General features: G+C 32.5%; 1 long non-coding RNA gene across 1 annotated transcript; it reads right to left on the reverse strand.

Moving 5' to 3' along the window:
• Positions 1-384: 384 nt before the first annotated feature.
• Positions 385-8,359, reverse strand: LOC139481867 (uncharacterized). The gene is made up of 2 exons (XR_011654717.1): positions 4,518-8,359; positions 385-3,194 (listed from the first exon to the last, which is right to left on the reverse strand). It is a non-coding gene; the product is annotated as an uncharacterized lncRNA (long non-coding RNA).
• Positions 8,360-21,205: the final 12,846 nt, after the last annotated feature.

The following is a 21,205-nucleotide window of genomic DNA, read 5'->3' on the forward strand; positions in this document are numbered from 1 at the left end:
GTTTCGTTCGTACATCGTTCGTTCAGCGACCGTACAACGCTCGGTCAGCGTTTCGTTTGCATTCGTACACCGTTCGGTAAGCGTACGTACATCGTTCGGGCATCGTCCGTACATGGTTCGGGCATCGTTCGTATTGTTAACTTTTACGTTACACGGACTGTATCTATGTGTGATTTGGATTTTGACAATGGCAGCAATATACAATACAGGAGATAACAAAAACTTTTGGACAAAGCATAACCATACACAACAATTTCTAGCATTTTCTTATTGTCATCCTGTCTTGGGCATAGTTATTTTCACTTCTAATCGGGTCAGAATAATAAAAAAAAACAATTTTGAGTTATCTCCCTTTGTATATACTTCAATAAAAGAAACAAAGTATCTAACAAATTAATTTTATTCAGATACTGACAAATTAGAGTTGTTTTGGTGATAAATTAAAATAAAATGTCAAAAAGTTTGTTATACAATTTTAAAAACATTTAAAACAAATAAAAAAACACTTTTGTTTAAAAAAAGTCAAGTTCTACATCAAAGAACCTCATCAAATTCAAACTAATTAATAAAATAAGGGTTATTGACAAATTAACATGCTTACTTGTATAGATTATTTAAGAATCATAACAATTGGGTTATAACAAAAAGCAAACATAGGCACCTCTAAATTTCAAGTTTGGCATCATAAAAATATTAATGAATAATCTCCCCTGCTAGCATTATTTGTCAATTTTAAAAACTTCAAAAAGCAAAAAACAAAAAACATAACATTATTAACATGATTAACATAATTCGTAAATTCACAAGAGTGCACACATTGAAATGTCTCGCCTTCTTTACTTATCATTGATATTATGTTGATAGTCCTAAGTATAAAGCTTTATTAAAAACTGTCACATAAACTTAACATTAACCAAGATAACTAAACAAAGAGCAATGAACCATGAAAATGAGGTCAAGGTCAGATGAACCATGCCAGGCAGACATGTACAGCTAACAATGTTTCCATACAACAAATATAGTTGACCTATTACTTATAGTTTTAAAAAAAATAGACCAAAACACAAGAACTTAACACTGAGCAATGAACCGTGAAAATGAGGTCGAGGTCAAATAAAACCTGCACGACTGACATATAGATCATAAAATATTTCCATACACCAAATATAGTTGACCTATGGCATATAGTATTAGATAAAAAGACCAAAACTCAAAAACTTAACTTTGACAACTCAACCATGAAAATGAGGTCCAGGTCAGATGACATCTGCTCGCTAGACATGTACACCTTACAATCATTCCATACAACAAATATAGTAGATCTATTGCATAAAGTATGAGAAAAACAGACCAAAACACAAAAACTTAACTATAACCACTGAACCATGAAAATGAGGTCAAGGTCAGATGACACCTGCCAGTTGGACATGTACACCTTACAGTCCTTCCATACACCAAATATACTAGCCCTATTGCTTATAGTATCTGAGATATGGACTTGACCACCAAAACTTAACCTTGTTCACTGATCCATGAAATGAGGTCAGGTCAAGTGAAAACCGTCTGACGGACATGAGGACCTTGCAAGGTACGCACATACCAAATATAATTATTCTATTACTTATAATAAGAGAGAATTCAACATTCCAAAAACTCTGATCTTTTTTTTCAAGTGGTCACTGAACCATGAAAATGAGGTCAAGGACATTTGACATGTGACTGACGGAAACTTCGTAACATGAGGCATCTATATACAAAGTATGAAGCATCCAGGTCTTCCACCTTCTAAAATATTAAGCTTTAAAAAAGTTAGCTAACGCCGCCGCCCGATCACTATCCCTATGTCGAGCTTTCTGCAACAAAAGTTGCAGGCTCGACAAAAAAAAACATCCTGCTGCTCGAACATTGATTAAAATTTCATTCCAAATGCTGTATGCAAGAATAAAAATAATAAGGTGTAATGAAATACTTCAAATATGTACAATTGAATAAAATAGCACACAAATAAACTTTTATCAACAAAATTATGTTGTTAAAAAAGTAATGTCAAGCAAAAAATTATCAATATTGAATATGTACTTGGACAATTGAAGAAAATAATAAGTTTATATGCTTATAAATATATTTTGTGTATTGACTGTCTCCTGATTAGTTAAAAAACTTTAGTTTTATTTTCAATTCTTTTTGTTTACAAATTTTATGAAGTCAACATGTGCATGATGTGTGTACTTTGTTATTATTATATAAATAAAATAAAAAAATTCTTTGAGCCTTATTTTTGATAGAAATTTATTTATAATGAATGGCAATAACTTATTTTGATTTTATTGAACCATAAAATTAATTTTCAACTATTTACATTTTACATAATCCTCTTCGCAGATTATCTAATGTGAAGATTCAAAAAGTTATCTCCCTTTGACCAAGCGATTATAAATAATGTGAAATCTTACAGGAAAAATCTTGACAGCAAATACAAGACACTGAAATGAGCCACACTCAAATTATTATTCAGCATTTAATTAATTAGAAAAGGCAACAGAAAGTTTAAGTAAAAAGAAATATGTGTAGCTTAACCAAACACATTAACATAATCTGATGTCACCGATATGCTGCACTTGTAAATAATTTTAAAAAAAATGCAAATGTTGAAATAAAAGAGCAGTAATTCATTTTTTTACTTTAAAAAATAATCAAATTCAATAAACCAAACCACTTCATTTTAAGGGTTCCCCCCTTAAACTGAAAACTGTCAACTATAATTCAAAAGTAAACATGAAGGTATTTTTGTTCTTGCAAATTCCAAAAGTGTACCTTTGAATTGGTCCTTATTAAAATTTAAAGAAATTTTTATTGATATCTCTCAATTTTGTGTCATATGCCCTTAAGTAAAAATCTATGCAAGTTCTGTACATTTCTTGTGACAAGGCCTCTCTGATTTACTTGGACCTCAGCTCTCTGCCTTGTGCATTCAGCTGTCTCTGGTATTTACAGTCTAGTAAATGACTTTAGTTTATCCATGTAAGATTTAAAATCTTGTGACAGTCAAATCCCAGTTGTGATCAGGCGAGTTTATCTACAGAATCACTGTCCCAACTTGACATTAAATCAATTTGCATGGCCTTTCTAAGTTTGTCCTTTTCTGACACTGGCAGTTTCTTGGTTTAAAGGGCCTTAGCTCTATTTTGTAGCTTCTGTAATAAAGTAATAAAAAAAAATGTTTAATTTTATTAAATTGACAAGTGATATATATGTGACAAAAGCAATAATTTTCTGCATGCAATTATTCTATCTTAATGCAGTTGTAATCAAAATCATATATTTAAAAGATATTCTAATGAGTGACCCAAAAATATCTCGTGGAATAACTCTATAAAAAGAATAGCTAGAAGTTGTGATAAATTTTCTATTTTCAATGGACCATGAAATTGGGGTCAAACCATTAATTTATCCTTAGAAAGAATATAACATAAGGCACATGTATATTTATTTTTAAGTTGATTGGTCGTTAACATCATTAACAACTATCCTGACCAAAAACGTTTACCAAAACTTGAACCTAAAGCAGAACAGATGAAAGAATAAACAAACAAAAGCATGGATCATTAAACATAAACCCCTTCTACTATTGTAGGCTGGCATAACAATTTATTACAACTATAACACATTGTGATTTATTTATCAACATCAAAAAAATTATTGATTTGTATCAGTTTAGTTTTTCAATTATATTTTAAAACTAACTCCTTCTATCATTGTTTGGTCTTATTCACGGTGTAGAATATATACAACTTTTATAATTTGATGTGTGATCCCCTCAGGGGTTCAGGCTTATATTTTGGCAAGTGTTTGATGTGTCTATGGGCACTATGGAGGTCTAAAATTAGGTAGCACCCCATTTTTTCCCTAGGGAGATTGATATTGGAATAGCTCATTATTGAGTTTGTTGTCTTTATCAATTTCAATATAAATCACAATATCAGGTACAGCAATTTTTTTTTCTTTTGACATATAAGAAGTATTTGTAAATAGTATTAAAATACAATCAGCTGTATACAATATAACCAAAACAAAAATCTGAGACTGGATTACTGCCCTTTTATCTATTTATTATTTGATCTATAAAATAATATTTAATCAATAGAAATGTGAAAATTTCAAACAAGATTTAAGTCAGTTATTGTTTGATTTGGCTAATTCTACTAAATACACAATTATTTTGATTTTTGTTGTTGGTTTTTTTTTTCCTGCAATTATTTTGTAACACTCTAATAAAAATGAGTATGAATTCAATCCTCCATGATTCTATTCATGCTATTTGTTAGATGTCTCTACTCTCATTGGCAACAACACTTCATCTCCTTATAAATTAATTTTTGCAGGCCTCAACTAACAGTATTTTCCATAAAATATATAAAACAATAAAAAGCTAGTACAATCATGACAATGAGTACTATTAATTTATCCCAAGACTTGGTCTGGTCATGTCAAATTAATGTAATCATCAAATAGCTTACTTCAAAATAGAACCAGCTGCTGTTTTACATGTCCAGACTAGATTGTTTATGCCTATAAGCATCACAAACAGCTGCTTACTGCAAAATAAAACATAAAAAGTTCCTAAAATAAATGTGTATTGCCAGGAGATAATTAGTTGAATTTAAACATTCATATTATATTTGTTAAACTTGGTCTAAGGAAAGGGTGTACAGGATTTCCAATACTCAATATATATATATATGTCTAGCGGGACGGCTGCAGTGCAGGCGATTTGGTGTCACGATATCACAGTAGCATGGGTTCGAATACCCACGAGGGAAGAACCAAAAATTTGTGAAAGCAAATTTACATGTACAGATCTAACATTGTTAGGTTGATATTTAGACGAGTTGTATATATATATATACATGTATATAGCCCAGGTGGTCGTGTGGTCTAGCGGGACGGCTGCAGTGCAGGCGATTGGGTGTCACGATATCACAGTAGCATGGGTTCGAATCCCGGCGAGGGAAGAACCAAAAATTTGCGAAAGCAAATTTACAGATCTAACATTGTTGGGTTGATGTTTAGACTAGTTGTATATGGCAGATTCCATATAAGAAAGTGAAACAACTCCCATAAGCATGTTAGGCAAAAATCATACGCAATGAACTTCTGTTTTTGAATATATGCTTTACTAATAAAGATAAAGACAATTTGACCCCCAAAAAAATTATGAGCATCATCCTTTTAAAATAAACGAAGCCTTAAATGTTATGTTTCTGACATAAGATTTGACAGACTTTATTATTTCTGACATAAGATTTGACAGACTTTATTTTTTCATACATAAGATTTGACAGACTTTATTTTTTTCATACATAAGATTTGACAGACTTTATTTTTTTATACATAAGATTTGACAGACTTTATTTTTTCTGACATAAGATTAGACAGACAAATTGAGTTTCTGACATAAGATTTTGACAGACTTGATTCTGACATAAGATTTTTCATACATAAGATATTTTGACAGACAATATATATTTGTTTTTTTTGACTGACATTGGAAATCAAATCCTAGTTGAAAGTCATTTTTAAAACTCCTGGAAAATACTGCAGCCTAACATCTAACAAGATTTCACCTCAGGTCAAATTACTTAAATTGTTAGCACATTCAAATGTTTCAGACATAAGAAAACAAGTTAGACAGATCTTATGTAGGAAACATATAAGTTTAAATTATTGCTTGAATAAAGTTAAATAAATGAATCAACATGAGTTTTTTCTTATGCACAGCATGATTTACAGTTTTAACTGGCATATATTGGAACCAACAATGATTTTGAAAGTTTTTACAGCGATGTTCCTGACGTAAGATTTATTGACAGACACCGAGCTATAAAGCAAGATATTTGAAAGTGAAAAAAAAATATATCACAGATGTTTTTGACTAAAAAAAGTAACAGATTTGGGAACAGCGATGTTTGAATAACCTGACTACACTAGTAAATACCAGTATACAAGTGTCAACATAAAGCATTGCAACACATAAACATTGTGTAAAAAAAATGGGAGTTAATTCTGTCAAAATTTTGGCATTTTTTCAACTTGTTTTTATCATTTCTACTTTAAACAGAAACAATCATATCCAAAAATTATTTTTATAATTTCATCTAACATCATTATTCATCAAAACATTCACAGATTATCTTTCAAATAACAGTAATTATTATTTTTATCTATTTATTCATTTTGACAAACATTTCCATTTCTTACATGGAATCTGCCATATATATATATATATATATTTTATAATGTTTGGCTATTTGAAACATTATGATCACATGCATATATGTATATATTCTGACAGACATTTCAACATACATGTAATATACATAAGGTATATTTATAGATTTTAACAAGGCTAAGTAAGTATATAAGCTGATAATACTAAAAAGGCATATATATGTACATGTAACTCTATCTTTTATCAAAGACAATGGCACGTCTCTATTTGAATTACATGACTTACAATGTACATTTATATCTTTTGAAAGATTTTTAAAATCATAAATTCAGAAAATGTAGACAAAATATATATATACAATATACAATGATATATACCTTTATATATGAAGGAACATGGATGGCTGTTGTATTCCCTTATCTTTGAGCATCTGTTTCTGCTTGAAATCGATTCTCTGTAACAATTGGTGCAATTCTTCAATTTTTTCACTGTCATCAAGATTTCTGTTTGGGAATCCATCATCTTCTTTATTAGCTAAGTAAAATAAAAACTTTTTGAGAAAATGTAAATATTCAACATGATGTTCATACAAAATGATATTAAGTTTAAATTCTTTTATATAAATGCCTTTTAAACTTGAGTCGCTGAACTGTAGTAACATGTATATGTTACAGTAAATAGGTGAAATTAGGAATTACATGTAATTACTAAACACTTCAGTAAATACCTGTAATTACTAGCCAATTTAGTAATTACATGTATTTACTAGTTGTTTCAGTGATTACTGGTAATCACTGATTTTTTTTGTCATTTTTACAGCTATTTACTAACTTGATGTTTTTGTTTTAAAATTAAAAACATAATTCAAGATATCAAATAAGAAAGTAAAGGGGTAGGGATTTTAACGGCGCTAACTTAAGGATGTAGGAATATAATGCACATCCAAAGTGCATACTCTTTAGTGTTTGTGAATTGAAACTGGAAAATGGTGTTTTATAGGTTTTGAAACTCCGTAAATATATGTATGCAAGACAATGATATCTATCCAAAATCAAACTAAAATCTCCATCATGCACTGTGGCTCAAAACTTTAAAAAAAACTTTCTCCAAATATCCTGGATTTCTACCAAACTTCATGAACTTGGACAGAAGCTAAATGTTTATGATCATAAAATAATATCCAAAAGTAAAGTTTGGAAAAAAAATCCTTTTTTTCGTATATTACTTATAAATGGACTAGTTTTGTCCCAGTTAACATTACATACACTCTGTAGTTAAAGTTTTTAAAACATTAGATTTTATAAACCATCCTGGATTTTTACCCAATTTTGACTGAAGCTTCTTACAGTACTAGTCAACAGATAGTATCTAGAGGAAAATTTTAATATTTTTTCCTCATTTTTGTTAAGCCTGCGATTAACAGCAAAAGTAACCGAGACTACATGTATTTGTTCTGCAAAAACCCTTACAATTTTAATAGCTTAATACATCGATAACCCATCTCCAGCTAGGGGTTGATTTGAAGGTCACATGAATACGTATTCAATGAGGTTCAAATATTCACTTGCAAGTGCACAACTCATCAACCTTGTTTCTCAGCTAATTTAACAAAATAAAACCAGAATGGCTGCTAACAGTGAATTATAATTTTACAATATCATTTTTATAAATGATTTAACAACAAAAAAAAGATATTTTTTTTTTATATATCTCGAAGCTAATGCACATAACAGTTCATTCCAGTTCTTAACCTACATAACGTTATCTTATCTTTATAAGGTAATAAGTCTAAATATTCTTCATATTTAAAGAGTTCTTTAAAAAGTTAAGACATAATGCTTTGGGAGAATTTTCCATTTCTGATTTCCATGTCTGCTGAAGTTGGTCAAAAATTATCTGTATTATAATGCTCAACTTAAACCATTTTGGATTAAAACTAAAGTTACTCTGATTTAACCAAATATTTGAAAGTCCATATTTATTCAAGATATTTTTTATACATATCAACCATTCAAAATTTTAAGTGTACTAACTGATCTTCTAGTTAGTATTACACAGCTAAAACAATGTTGTATTATGGTCAGGTGATCAAAAGTTATGGTTGTGTTAGCAGTCAGTAAATAGGTGTAAATACATGTATTCATTTTAAATTTAGTAATTACTGGTAATAACTGGGCCGTTTAAGGAATTACTTGTATTAACTAAGTGCATGAAGTGCATCGGGAATTACCTGTAATTCCTAAATTTTAGTAATTACATGTAATTCCTAATTTCACCTATTTACTGTAACATATATAAACAGCATGTAAAGGTTTGAAATGTTTCCAAAAAAGTACTCAATAATCATAATATAAATGAAGGAAGTATGGTAACCTACATGTATGTATCATTTGTTTGGCTATAGTAATTGGATCAACATCAGTTGGTCTTTATAGAATAGCATTTATTTTGGAAACATACCACATTGTTTACTTTAATCTAATTAATCTTCATATACAACATGTACAATGTACATATACATGTATCTTAGTTTTCTCGTTTGAATTGTTTTACATTGTCATATCGGGGCCTTTGTGGTATGGGCTATGCTAATTGTTGAAGGCTGTACAGTGACCTATAGTTGTTAATGTCTGTGTCATTTTGGTCTCTTGTGGACAGCTGTCTCATTGGCAATCATACCACATCTTCTTTTAATATATCATTAAGCATTTGAATCACAGGCACTTGTTTCTATCCATTGGAAGACCCACTATCAACGTATATTTTCGAGAAGGTACCCAAGTAATTTTTTCACCTCTCCGCTTAAAACCATTATTTCTGGTAAATATATACGTTAATAGTGGGTCTTCAAATGGATAGAAACAAGTGCCTGTGATTTGAATTTATACCAATATCAAGGGTACAACTGATATGTCACCTGGGTAAGTAAGGTACATGTACCTATAGAACAAGTCAATTATCCAATAATCTTAAAAACTATAGCACAGTTTGTTATTATTCCGTGACAATAAACAATAATTTGGTTTGCACGACACTTTGACCATGTCCCCTCCTTTTTAAATAAGGTTTTGGGAATAAAATATATTGGGCATGCATATCAGATTAATCATAAAAAGTAAATTGATTGTGTAAGGTTATGTAATATATATTGATCTATATTAAAGTAATGCGGTTACCAAATCGAAAATCATGTTGAATTTGAAGTGTGTTCTTCTTTTGGGATTTGAAAATCCCGCAACATGACGACTTAAACATTGCTATAATAGAAAACACTCGAGACAACCGAAAGGTGCACGGTCGCACTAAATACCAATAATATGTTATTAAGCCAAATAAAATAATGTATCCTAATTGATAGATTGATATGATGCGTATATAATATAATTGTTTAAAAGATGGTAAATCACATCGAATAACAGAATAAATGACAGACACATGATCTCCAGAAATTAACTAGTAAAGATAATAAAGTATTTTCCTGGTCTACTTTTTGGTCTTAACTTACACTGTTATTATAACAACATTACAAAAAAAAACGCGGGACATGACCAGATAATAAATATAATTTTTCATACGTACAAATCAAGTTGATCGAGTTACCTGGACTCATAATATTCACATATTAGTATAACCCTTATTATATATTTCTCAAATTATTGCTTTAATAGTAAGCATAGGTACTTGGGTACAGGACATTTTTTTTACCCTACCCTTTTTTTCCAAAATCTGTTATATTTTCGTTTTCTCACTCGTATTATTTATTTTTTTCGCGTCTGTCTGTACGTGTCATTAGAACATAAATACACTACAAATTACTTGGTTTTGCTATTTACTATCAATTCCAAGTTTACTATCCACAGCGGTCACGGATATATTACTAAAGAGAGTGAATTTTAAAATAGAAAACGAAAAAATAACGGATATTGGAAAAAAGGGGGAGGGTAAAAAAAATGGTGACATCCCATTAGTCTGACAACCATTATTCGGACAGCCCAATACTCCGACAACATGTACTATTCTGACAGCCCATTATTACGACAACCCATTACTCCAACAGCCCATTATTCCGACAATATGCGTTTTTCTTAGTGTATGGATAAATTTTCTCTAAAAAAAAAAAACAACTCCGCTCTCTGATATTTGTGGTTGTCCGTTTTGATTCCAATTATTTTTTGCATGCGGACATTAATTTTGTCTCAGTATATTGGAGTTGATACACATGATTATAGCAACTGCTCAGTCCTTAACCTCGCCCCTCTTTCGTTTTGCGTGTCTAGTTACTTTATTTATCTTTATATTTCGTTGTTTGTGTGTCTACTATCAGTCTGTGCTGTTCTAGCTCGCTATTTCTTGCATGTGTGTCTTGATCTACCTTCTTTTCACTAGATCTTCGAATCCCCCTTTTCGCGTATCAGGGGAGTGAGGTTCCCCCACTATGAACTACATAAATAAATAATACATCGGAGTTGGAAAACACTACCCGCCCTCTTTGGTCGCAACACTTTCTCTCCTTGTATCACTCATCTGAGTTTTATTTAAATTTATTTTGTTGCAGAAATAATGGGATAAAATAGCGTCAGTCAAAATTAAAAAAACAAACGGAGACAAATACGTACCCAGAACCTAAAAAATAAGAAGACAAATAGGACGAAATATGTGCTCAGAAAAGATGAGCAATTCCAATCATGATCAATCATGAATACGGTATCATGTTCGGGAATGAGAATCCACGAAATACGGAGACAGTACATGTAGCACTTCTAATAGCGATCGTTCAGACATAATCCGAGAGATGACACTCAATATTTTGTTGGGAGACCGATTTTGTATCCTAAGATTATTTTAAATTCTAGAAAGATATGCCTCTTTTTTAATGATTGGTGGAGATGCAGGACTGCATGATGATTTACAACAAAACTTATTACGAAAAACAAATATGACGGACAATTTCTATCTAAATATGCATAAGGAAAAGTGATATCGGGTCAGTGACTGTATATATGTCATAGAAATATACAGTCAACGCATTTTGACTGCTCAAGTAGAACGAGTGCAGCATAAAAGACAATAACAAACTAGTAGAATAAGACAATGTGTGACATTCTTGTCCTTGTGTCTTTGTCAAATTGTTTAATTGTAAAAACTTAGTAATATGTGTTTTGTGGGAAACTTATTTTTCATTTAAAAATTGGTTTCAAGAAGAAACATATTTAGATATCATTGATTTTAAGAAAGGTAATTTATATGTTAATTCAGAATCGGTGCTCTTCCATTACATGAAGAATTGAAAATGCTAAATACTCAAAAATCGTATTGCACAGCTGATAAAGTTTAGGATGAGCGTCATTTTTCAATCGAATGCTCACTTCATTATAATTTGAGGGAGGAATTCTTTCGCCATATTTCTAGCACATATATCAGAACTTTAAAACGTTAGACAATTATGATTAATTTCGAAGTGAACACAAGAAAACTTTACTATTATGGAGAAAAAAATGAGGATCATATCGTTAGTTCTTTTGAATAATGTAGTACATGTCTGGATACTGACTGTTAATTGATATTAATACGTATTTTTTTTTATATTTTGTCTTAGCTCCGATTGTGACTGAGGCTTATAGTGCTATAAATATAATTATATCATATTAGTATTGTAATGTCTTAATGTTGACACAATCATTAGACTGGCCGCCGCTTCGAAAAAGTGGGGGTATACTGTTTTATCTCTGTCTGTCCGTCCGTCCAACCGTCCATCCGTCAGTTCGCCGCCCGTCCCATAACTATTTTCGTTGCATCTTTTTCATGAACTACATTACAAGGATTTCTGAAAGGTTTATTGAAGTCAGTTATATCGTGTGATGCTTTTTCAAACACATTACTCATTACATGACAGCCAAGTTGAAAACTTTTGTCACATTTTTCTCAGGTACTACACTACCATGATTTCTGATATTTAACTTCAAGGTTTATATAAGTCAGTTATACTGTGTAATGCTTTTTCAGATTCACAACTCAAAAACTTTCTATCTATCGAAATATTTGGGCAGGGTATCATCAGTAGCTCGCGCCATCAATGCTTGTTGTTGATTTACATAGATCCTTTAATTTGGAAAATAAAATATTATTTCCTGTTTTATTCTATATACAGATTTCGAATTGAGAATTAACATTGGAAGTATACGAACTACCTTAGCCTTGTATTATATATGGTAGGCACTTAAAGTTAACCATCGAGGGACGTTAACTACCGAGGGTAGTAATGAATATTCATCTTTACCGGATGATTGACAGCGATGTAAATAAAAACATGAGAGTGATTACCGTGTGTCAACGTCATATCAAATTAATTCAATTTAATTGTTAGAAATACTGTTTTCTTCTGAAAATTAATAAATAAATAAAATTGAATGGAATGGAATGGAATTGAGCTATGTACAATTCAGTAAATAATAGCAATTAGAATTAGACGGTAGACAAGCATATTTTGCCTATTGATTCTTTTTTGCATGCCTATTTGGTTATATTATAATGCACTAATTGTTTTGATACTGTTTAATGTTTAAATAAGACCCATATGTGAACCATTTATGCACTTTTAATATAAAGATCAGATTCACACAGGATCATACAGTTCGAGCTAACTATTTTATGTACGAGAGCTATTACTAATGTAACGGTGATGCTGAGATAATCTCCCTTTGCTAGAATATGGGATGACGCAAAATGAACTATATCACTGTGCAAGAACGGAATAGCAAAGTGAATATATAAATCAAACTGTATTGGGATGATTTGGTAAACGTTTATCCAACTTACTGGATATTTTATGAAAGATTTTGCCATTTGTATAGAGGAATTATACCTTTTCAAATAAACTTGGGAGAATAATACACTAATTATAGAATTTTTTAGCAACTTAAACGAACTAATCTTGTCAAATATACATCATATTCATCGTCTTTGAATATAAATTTGTTGCGTGCAATTGATAAATAATTAATGCGATGAGTGTCATTATAGCCTGAAATGAGATTTTGAATACAACGATTAAGAAAAAACCCTGATTAATTCAAACGCAATACTTCAAAATGCGAGTCTTAATTATTGTCGCAATAATAAAAACCTCGCATTAATTTCTGAATTTACAGACATCTGTACCGTCAGCGTACCGTGATCTGTTAAAGGTTTTTTTAATAGTTAATTCCGGTGTCACTTTGTCTCTTTTAGAGAGTTGTCTCATTGGCAATCATGCCATATCTTCTTTTTTTATATAATAAGACAAAAACCTGAACGACTTTACATTATAAATTAAAATGCATCCTAGTCGTGATGGAAACAGAGTCAAATGAACAAATGGACTAGATGAAACTGAACGAAAAAAAGAAAGAAAACACCAATTTGATCTGATAGGGGTGAATTCTATTCTTTATTCAAACTCGAGTTTGGTTTGGAACCGTATCTATTGCGATTATTACCCAAGGACAGATATTACATATCTAAACTTCGATGCTCGAATTTGAAGTTACCTATTGAGACGGGTAGATGGGCGGGGATCGCGAGGGAAAATAGAATATGTACATTATGTAATGAGGGAATAGGGGATGAGTTTCATATATTGTTTACCTGTAAAAATGCTGATGTTTCTGCTCTTAGATCATGGTTTGTACCAAATTACTATGTAATGAATCCAAACAAGAAGAAATTCACTGGCTTGTTGTCTATATGTAACGTACAAGTTCAAAGGAAATTATCAATTTTCGTGAAGAAAATCATAAAATACTTAATCTAATTATACCAATTGTCTTTTAAAATATACTATGTATTTGTGTTTCGTTTGTCCTGTCTCGCTATATATTATCTTAATATGGTTGTATATATCATTGTCCTCTTGTACACAAGTATGTGTCTGAGGTTATGAATAAAATCTTGAAATCTTGATCCAAGAAAAGATTATATTTGCTTCGGCTTTTTCCATTTGCGCCAATCTGCACTTAATTAGCGCCTATTTTTTTTATTTCTTTGCGCCAAATTTATTTTCTTCATTTGCACAAATTAACAGGTAAACACAAGTCATGAGGCATATAAGATGTATAGAATTTATTTATATAATAACAAAAATATTCCTTCTGGCCTTTTGCCACCTGCCACTTGCTCACACGTGACGGGGAGGAGGAGGGGGATTGAAAGCAGGATAAGTTTATTGCAAGTGTACATCACACTTGAAGTAGCACTTTATAAAATAAGATTGTAACAGTTTGACATAAAAAGCACATTTGCATATGCACAAATCTTTTTTAACTGAGTATTGTCATGCAACACTTCTGTTGAACTGCAACCTTGTGATATCTTCCCTACAATAAAGCATCCCCTTTTTTATCAAAATTTTTATAAGTTAAAGCCTGTTTTTTTCTTTATGGCATCGGTTCCATATATGAAAGTAAATGTTCGGGTACCAGAAGTGTGATTAAATGATGATGCCATGAGCTCAACATGTGTCTATATACACATTTATCTATATTGTAGCTTGTGTTCATTGAATTGCTGCGTTTGGTTAAACAAGTTTAATTTTATCATCTAAATTTATCAGACCTAACCTTTCGAATCAGTTTGGCGCAAATTAAAAATGTCAATGTGCGCAAATGAAAAAAAAATATGCTTTTTCAAAATTGGCGTAATTGTCATACGTACATTCACCGATCACATATTACTGGTTAGATTAAAAAATAATATATTATTTAGATTAAGAAGTACTTTAAGAAATTGATTGATTGTTGTTTGCCATCAGTACAGCCGCAAATATTTCAGACAAGTTCAGGGAGAAAACTAAATAATGAATACAATAGGGAATGTTACTGTTCAAATAAATGTCATCGGTCATTCAGAGTGAAGTAAAGATACGAAACTTTGGACCATCGATTGAAAATAGTTTGTTTTGATAATAACCGCTGGTAGGTATAGACAAATACGGTTGATAGACGGTATATAGGAGCACTAAATTCTATGTTAACTACCGACAGCTAGGTATAAAGAAATACTATTGAAAGACGGTATATAAAGGAACACTATATTTTACGTTAACCACCGACGGTAGGTATAAAGAAATACTGTTAATAGACGGTATATAGGAGCACTATATTGTATGTTAACCACCGACGGTAGGTAAATTCAGATACTTTTGACAGACGGTATATATGAGCACTATATACGGACCATATAATACGTTATATTGACCATCGACGGTAGGTATAAATGAAAACTGTTGATAGACGGTTTATAGGAGCACTTTATTGTATGTTAACCACCGACAGTATGTATCTAGACACATAATTTTAATAGACAGCACTATATTTTACGTAAACCACCGACGGTAGGTATAGACAAATACTTTTGATATACGGTATATAGGAGTACTGTATTGCTTGTTGACCACCGATGGTAGGTATAAACAGGTACTGTTGATATACGGTATATAGGAGTACTATATGTCATGTTAACCACCGACGGTATAGGTATAGACTAAATACTGTTGATAGACAGTATATAGGAGGACTATATTGCATGTTAACCACCGACGATAGGTATAGACAAATACTGTTGATATACGGTATATAGGTGCACTGTATTGCATGTTTACCACCGACGGTGGGTATAGAAACAGGTAAGAAACATAGTGTTGATAGACGATATATAGCACTATATTGCATGTTAACCACCGATGGTAGGTTTAGAAAAATACTGATAATAGACGGTATATAGGTGCACTGTATTATATGTTAACCACCGACGGTAGGTAGAGAAAAATAGTATTGGTAGACGGTATATAGGAGTACTGTAATGCTTGTTAACCACCGATGGTAGGTATAGACAGGTACTGTTGATATACGGTATATAGGAGTACTGTATGGCATGTTAACCACCGACGGTAGGTACAGACAAATACTGTTGATAGACGATATATAGGAGTACTGTATGGTATGTTAACCACCAACGGTAGGTATAGACAAATACTGGTGATAGACAGTATATAGGAGGACTATATTGCATGTTAACCACCGACGGTAGGTATAGACAAATACTGTTGATAGACGGTATATAGGAGCACTATATGGTATGTAAACTACCAACAGTAGGTATAGACTAAAAATCTTGATAGACGGTGTATAGGAGCACTATATTGTATGTTAACTACCAACAGTAGGTATAGACTAAAACTCTTGATAGACGGTATATAGGAGCACTATATTGTATGTTAACCACCGACGGTAGGTATAGACAAATACTGTTGATAGACGGTATATACACATGTAGGAGCACTATATTGTATGTTAACTACCGACAGTAGGTATAGACAAATACTGTTGATAGACGGTATATAGGAGCACTATATTTTATGTTAACTACCAACAGTAGGTAAAGACTAAAACTCTTGATAGACGGTATATGTAATAGCACTATATCGTATGTTAATCACCGACGGTAGGTATAGACAAATACTGGTGATAGACGGTATATAGGAGCACTATATTGTATGTTAACTACCGACAGTAGGTATAGACAAATACTGGCGATAGACGGTATATAGGAGCACTATATTGTATGTTAACCACCGACGGTAGGTATAGACAAATACTGCTGATAGACGGTATATAGGAGCACTATATTGTATGTTAACCACCGACGGTAGGTATAGACAAATACTGTTGATAGACGGTATATAGGTGCACTATATTGTATGTTAACTTCCAACAGTAGGTATAGACAAATACTGTTGATAGACGGTATATAGAAACACTATATTGTATGTTAACTACCGACAGTAGGTATAGACAAATACTGGTGATAGACGGTATATAGGAGCACTATATTGTATGTTAACTACCAACAATAGGTATAGACTAAAACTCTTGATAGACGGTATATAGGAGCACTATATTGTATGTTAACCACCGACGGTAGGTATAGACAAATACTGTTGATAGACGGTATATACACATGTAGGAGCACTATATTGTATGTTAACTACCGACAGTAGGTATAGACAAATACTGTTGATAGACGGTATATAGGAGCACTATATTTTATGTTAACTACCAACAGTAGGTAAAGACTAAAACTGTTGATAGACGGTATATGTAATAGCACTATATCGTATGTTAATCACCGACGGTAGGTATAGACAAATACTGGTGATAGACGGTATATAGGAGCACTATATTGTATGTTAACTACCGACAGTAGGTATAGACAAATACTGGTGATAGACGGTATATAGGAGCACTATATTGTATGTTAACCACCGACGGTAGGTATAGACAAATACTGCTGATAGACGGTATATAGGAGCACTATATTGTATGTTAACCACCGACGGTAGGTATAGACAAATACTGTTGATAGACGGTATATAGGTGCACTATATTGTATGTTAACTTCCAACAGTAGGTATAGACAAATACTGTTGATAGACGGTATATAGAAACACTATATTGTATGTTAACTACCGACAGTAGGTATAGACAAATACTGGTGATAGACGGTATATAGGAGCACTATATTGTATGTTAACTACCGACAGTAGGTATAGACTAAAACTCTTGATAGACGGTATATAGGAGCACTATATTGTATGTTAACTACCGACAGTAGGTATAGACAAATACTGGTGATAGACGGTATATAGGAGCACTATATTGTATGTTAACTACCGACAGTAGGTATAGACTTAAACTCTTGATAGACGGTATATAGGAGCACTATGTTGTATGTTAACTACCGACAGTAGGTATAGATAAATACTGTTGATAGACGGTATATGGGAGCATTATATTGTATGTTAACCACTGACGGTAGGTATAGACATATACTGTTGATAGATGGTATATAGAAGCACTATATTTTATGTTAACCACCGACGGTAGGTAAATTCAGATACTTTTGACAGACGGTATATATGAGCACTATATACGGACCATATAATACGTTATATTGACCATCGACGGTAGGTATAAATGAAAACTGTTGATAGACGGTTTATAGGAGCACTTTATTGTATGTTTACCACCGAATGTATAGACACATGATTTTATTAGACAGCACTATATTTTACGTTAACCACCGACGGTAGGTATAGACAAATACTTTTGATATACGGTATATAGGAGTACTGTATTGCTTGTTAACCACCGATGGTAGGTATAAACAGGTACTGTTGATATACGGTATATAGGAGCACTATATTGTATGTGAACCACCGACGGTAGGTATAGACAAATACTGTTGATAGACGGTATATACACATGTAGGAGCACTATATTGTATGTTAACTACCGACAGTAGGTATAGACAAATACTGTTGATAGACGGTATATAGGAGCACTATATTGTATGTTAACCACCGACGGTAGGTATAGACAAATACTGTTGATAGACGGTATATAGGAACACTATATTGTATGTTAACTACCGACAGTAGCTATATAGGTACAAACAAATACTGGTGATAGACGGTATATAGGAGCACTATATTGTATGTTAACTACCGACAGTAGGTAAAGACTAAAACTCTTGATAGACAGTATATGTAATAGCACTATATCGTATGTTAATCACCGACGGTAGGTATAGACAAAATACTGGTGATAGACGGTATATAGGAGCACTATGTTGTATGTTAACTACCGACAGTAGGTATAGACAAATACTGGTGATAGACGGTATATAGGAGCACTATATTGTATGTTAACCACTGACGGTAGGTATAGACAAATACTGTTGATATACGATGTATAGGAGCACTATACTGTATGTTAACTACCGACAGTAGGTATAGACAAATACTGTTGAAAGACGGTATATAGGAGCTCTATATTGTATGTTAACTACCAACAGTAGGTATAGACACATACTGTTGATAGACGGTATATGGGAGCATTATATTGTATGTTAACCACCGACGGTAGGTATAGACATATACTGTTGATAGATGGTATATAGGAGCACTATATTGTATGTTAACTACCGACAGTAGGTATAGACAAATACTGTTGATAGACGGTATATGGGAGCACTATATTGTATGTTAACTACCGACAGTAGGTATAGACAAATACTGGTGATAGACGGTATATAGGAGCACTATATCGTATGTTAACTACCGACGGTAGGTTAAGAAAAAAATAAAATAATAGACGGTATATAGGAGCATTTTATTGCATGTTAATCACCGACGGTAGGTATAGATAAATTATGTTGATAGACGGTATATAGGAGCACTGTATTGTATGTTAACCACCGACGGTAGGTACAGACAAATACTGTTGATATACGATGTATAGGAGCACTATACTGTATGTTAACTACCGACAGTAGGTATAGACAAATACTGTTGATAGACGGTATGTAGGAGCTCTATATTGTATGTTAACTACCGACGGTAGGTATAGACACATACTGTTGATAGACGGTATATAGGAGCACTATATTGTATGTTAACTACCGACAGTAGGTATTAGACAAATACTGTTGATAGACGGTATATAGGAGCACTATATTGTATGTTAACTACCGACAGTAGGTATAGACAAATACTGTTGATAGACGGTATATAGGAGCACTATATTGTATGTTAGCCACCGACGGTAGGTATAGCCAAATACTGTTGATATACGGTAAATAGGAGTACTGTATTGCATGTTAACCATGCACCGACGGTAGGTATAGATAAATACTGTTGGTAGACGGTATATAGGAGCACTATATCGCATGTTAACTACCGACGGTAGGTTTAGAAAAATACTGATAATAGACGGTATATAGGAGCATTATATTGCATGTTAACCACCAACGGTAGATATAGACAAATACTATTGATAGACGGTGTGAAGGAGTACTGTATTGCATGTTAACCACCGACGGTAGGTATAGACATATACTGTTGATAGATGGTATATAGGAGCACTATATTGTATGTTAACTACCGACAGTAGGTATAGACAAATACTGTTGATAGACGGTATATGGGAGCACTATATTGTATGTTAACTACCGACAGTAGGTATAGACAAATACTGGTGATAGACGGTATATAGGAGCACTATATCGTATGTTAACTACCGACGGTAGGTTAAGAAAAAAATAAAATAATAGACGGTATATAGGAGCATTTTATTGCATGTTAATCACCGACGGTAGGTATAGATAAATTATGTTGATAGACGGTATATAGGAGCATTGTATTGTATGTTAACCACCGACGGTAGGTACAGACAAATACTGTTGATATACGATGTATAGGAGCACTATACTGTATGTTAACTACCGACAGTAGGTATAGACAAATACTGTTGATAGACGGTATGTAGGAGCTCTATATTGTATGTTAACTACCGACGGTAGGTATAGACACATACTGTTGATAGACGGTATATAGGAGCACTATATTGTATGTTAACTACCGACAGTAGGTATTAGACAAATACTGTTGATAGACGGTATATAGGAGCACTATATTGTATGTTAACTACCGACAGTAGGTATAGACAAATACTGTTGATAGACGGTATATAGGAGCACTATATTGTATGTTAGCCACCGACGGTAGGTATAGCCAAATACTGTTGATATACGGTAAATAGGAGTACTGTATTGCATGTTAACCATGCACCGACGGTAGGTATAGATAAATACTGTTGGTAGACGGTATATAGGAGCACTATATCGCATGTTAACTACCGACGGTAGGTTTAGAAAAATACTGATAATAGACGGTATATAGGAGCATTATATTGCATGTTAACCACCAACGGTAGATATAGACAAATACTATTGATAGACGGTGTGAAGGAGTACTGTATTGCATGTTAACCACCGATGGTAGGTATAGATAGAATGAAATTCAAAACAGTATGGCTGTGGCCATTGATTGACACATTAAATTCATCCATTGACTGGGACAATTTACATGAACGTTTGTCTGTA

This window comes from Mytilus edulis, chromosome 7 (assembly GCF_963676685.1).
Source record: "Mytilus edulis chromosome 7, xbMytEdul2.2, whole genome shotgun sequence".
In the NCBI taxonomy this organism is placed as follows: Eukaryota; Metazoa; Mollusca; class Bivalvia; order Mytilida; family Mytilidae; genus Mytilus; species Mytilus edulis.